This window comes from Centroberyx gerrardi, chromosome 23 (assembly GCF_048128805.1).
Source record: "Centroberyx gerrardi isolate f3 chromosome 23, fCenGer3.hap1.cur.20231027, whole genome shotgun sequence".
NCBI classification, from domain to species: domain Eukaryota; kingdom Metazoa; phylum Chordata; class Actinopteri; order Beryciformes; family Berycidae; genus Centroberyx; species Centroberyx gerrardi.
The window spans coordinates 8,786,505-8,790,663 of record NC_136019.1 but is presented as its reverse complement, the minus strand read 5'-3'; positions in this window follow the sequence as shown (position 1 = coordinate 8,790,663).

The window sequence follows — 4,159 nt, the reverse complement described above, 5'->3', positions numbered from 1 at the left end:
CCCTTGTCTCCGTGGGAACCCCCATCCAGAGATATCCCTCCATCACCATGACAACATACAAGTGAGTCTCTGTGTTGCAAGGATGGTTTGGGGAGTTGGGTAGATTACCCATGTAACGTAACAGCCATAAGACAACTTTACATAAAGCACTATTGACTCCCTTAGATATATTTTTAATGCAATTTGTAGGGCTTTTCTGCTTTTTTGACACGGTACAATGTCAGCAAGACAGGGGCTGTATGGTTTATGTCTTTGATTTGTTTTACTTTTTGCATTGTATCATATTGAAATACTGTAGATGTATCTTATTTTTCTGCTTGAACACATCAAATGGCTCTCTGTCTCTCTCTCTCCCTCTCTCCCTCCATAATCCCTCTATACAGAAGCACCAGTGTGTACAGCACAGCCCACCTAAAACCCTGAGATGAAAATAGTTGCTTTGAAAAGGATTAGGCTTCTATCTAGCCATTTCCCCAGACGCACATAGAAACCAATCCAGCTCGTGTGAAACGGAGAAACGTCGGCAGTATTGCAGCATGCTGAGAAGTGATAGCTCCCCACTGGGTGCTAAAGTAAAAGTAAAAAAAAAAAAAGGCCTGACAAAGTAGTCCTCGATACAAAGTGGCAGAGAGGGAGAAAGAGGGAGAGAAAGGGAAGGAGAGTGAGAACTATAGAGGAAGAGAGACAGAGAGGGAAGGAGGTAGAGAGATGGATGGACAGAGTGGGATAACTTTAGAGGAAGAGATGGGTGCAGTGAGAGAACTGCAGAGGAGGAGAGTGAAGGAGATAGAGAGATGGATGGACAGAGCAAGGGAACTACAGAGGAAAGAGAGAGAGAGAGGAGGTGCAGGACTGACCATATTGCTCCGGTCAGCAGCACTGCAATAGCTAAGATGGCTGCAATATGGATATCTGCTGTCAGTCAATGCGCACCAATCCATTCTCTCTCTCTCTCTCTCTCTCTCTCCCTCACTCTTTCACACTCACATGCACTCAGTACTGGGCTTCGGGCCATGGCCTGCCTTGGTTTTCTATCTATATCCCGTAGCACAGCACCCAGGGGGGGTTCATGACTTTGTCAGCAGGAAAAGGGTTGTGTTTACAGGGAAATGAGGAAGATTTTCCTCAGGGAGCTGAATCACAGGAATTCCTATTTACTGTGCCCACTGCTGACACCCACAATTGCATGCACACACACACACACACACACACACACACACACACTTACACATTTGGTCTTTCAAAATCCTCAAAATATCCAACTTCACACCTATTCCCTCCTCTTCCCTAAATTCCAAAGCATGCACGTGCATGTGCACATGCACTCTGCTTATGCATAAGTAGAGGTGGGAGTTGTGGGTATGAATAATGGAAATGGTGTTAAGATGCTGGGAAGGTTACAGGGAGGTGACAACGTACTTTTGGGAGATGGGACTCAGATTTCTGTCCATCTCGTTGTTTCGCTGTTTTTCTGCCTCTCCCCTCTCTTTTTCGCCCTTGCACACCCCCCCCCCCCCTCTCTGTCTGAGAATATTTCTTCCTGCATGGTTAGCCTTTGTCTAGCCACCTGTTTGTATGTGTGTGTGTGTGTCTGTGTGCATGTCTGTGACCCTGTCACAGCTCCGGGCTGGCTGTGTCAGACAAACAGTGTCTGACTGTCTGTGTCTCTGTCTGGGACACAGTGCTGAGGGCTGAATGGGTACACTACTGTGCCTTATAAAGCAATAAAACTTGACAACTGACAGGGTTAAATAGACATTTCTTATTCGTCTCTTCACACCCCTCCTCCCTTTTACTGCTTGTTTGGCTTCCCAGTTACTTTCTGTCTTGTTTTTCTCACTCACACCCACGTGTTCCCCTGTTTTTTTTGCTTTCTCAACTCTCATTCTCTCCATCTCTCTCACAAATTCTGCATTATGCTCTCATTCTAAAATTAGCTTTACTATAAGTGGGAATAATCAAATAAGGTGTGCATTCTTCTCTGTATCCAAGCTAATTATGTGCAACTAGAGAATGTGATTGCTATAACTTTGCCGTATTCGTTCTCCTCCTTCTGCCCACTTACCTAAACTGATTTGCTCTTATGTATTGACTGTATATGTAATAGAACCACAGCGCAGAAAGGTAGAGTCTATTTTCAAGTGCCTTCTGACATTTCAAAATGAGTCCTTGTAAATCTATTCTTGCCTCTCTCTTTCTCTCTTTCTCCTTTGTCCCTGTCTGACCTCACACCACCCCTCTCTCTCTCTCTGTTATTTAGACCGGTAATGGAAGCACCAGAGGGAGCGGCTCAAGTAGAGATCTGACCCCGTCAAACCCCTCTACCTCTGGGCAGAACTCTTCCTCAAAACTGGACTTGGACTTGACCTCCACACAACCAGATGGAAGATTGGAGAGGCGCAAACTGCCGCCCCCCCAAATCCATCAAATCCCACATCAGCCTCCCCTGATCCCCTCCTTCCCCTTGAAGAGGAAGCATGAAGTTCTCCCGCCCCAAAATGCGAGCCCTCCGCCCAAAATCTCCCTAACCAGGCGTCCTGCGAAATGGGAGCCGCCCCGTTCCTCCCAAGGAAAGGCGGAGGAAGAAGGAGTAGCAGGGCAGAGGGGAACCAGCCCCAAAACCTCCACCCTGAAACACCCAGGCGTCCTTCCCACTTTTGCCCCAGAACCACAAGCTAAAGCCAGTCCCATACATAAAACAGAAATAGTGTTAGGGGCGCATACAAACACACATACCCTGAAACAAACTCGACAGAGACATGGAAAGAGGAAGCCTGCCTCACTGGAAGAGAGGGGGCTTGAATCAACTAGGGATGCTTCCAAAAATACTCGACCTTCCACAACCTCCAAACCACCCAAGCAGAAGCGGGCCAAACGTGGGCCGGACAGTGCTCCAAATGAGCCAAAAACAGCCCTCGAGGGGGCTAATAGTGCCGAACCCCAGAACCAATCCAAAGCTGCCTGTCTGACCGTAGCCATGACATCTGACCCCAGAGTAAAGGATGCTGGGAAGCTGAATCCAGAGGAGAGGATGCGGGTGCTTGAGGAGGCAGGGCAGGCCAGGGCGCTGGTGCTGACCATGGTGTACCGGGATGGAACCACTCAGTTAGACCCAGAGCAGGTGAGCAGGGCTGCGGGACAGGTAGCTTGGTGTTAGTCCGGTCCAGGAAGCTGTAGTGACGTTCATCCTAAGGAGCATAAGTGCTCCAAAAATAAGATGACAACTAACTTTATTGATCTGTAAGGGGAAATTGCATCAATGCAGAACAAAGACTAGAATATAGATGTCAATACAATGGATAAAAATATTGAAGGTTAAAGCTACAACATCCTTGACATGCTAATACAGAGATCCTATTGAATGGAAAGAATCGACAGATTATAAATGTGCAAAATCTGTAAACTGCAAATTTTAAGTCCAGTGCAAGAGCATATACACAGAATGTGCAAATTCATTTTCTAGGTGTCATGATTTTTTCAGGAGCATCATGCAATTTAAATGGTTGTACTATAGAATCTCGGTCTGGAGTAGACAGCTGATTTGGGATTATCTTTTAAAAAATCTTGTTACCTAACTAAATATAGCTTGATAGTTTTGTTTGCCAACAATGGTAACATATAAATAACTGACCGTATAATTTGCTTTTAGATTTAGCGATAGCGTGCATTGAACCCCTTTCGCTGGGTAAAAAAAACCACTGTATTTGTGTCCTTGTCAGGGTAAGAAACTTGTCCATCCCGCAGATACAACAACAGGGGAATTTAAAAAGCAAACCTCTGAACAAGAGTTGTTGATGGCTGATGGAATAGGTAGACTTAACAGCCACAGATAAAATTTAGCAATATAAAACGTTTAGTTCCGGTCGTTAGTTGCGATTGGCTGAGTCATGTTCAAAGCCGTTGTAAAATACCCAATAAATTTACATCTGTATCTGCATGACGGTTAATTTAAAAATGAATGTGCTAACTCAGAATCACTAAAATAACTACTTGAACTATATTGCATGGCAAAAGAATAACAGAACATTTTCATTCAAGGAACAAGCCACTGAAGAGCTTTGCGTCATGCCTTAAGCGGTCCCAGCTGTTCTAAAATCAGTATAAACCACCGACTCTTGTGGCTTATTGCTGAGTTAACTGGGGGCTGGTGTTAATTTCC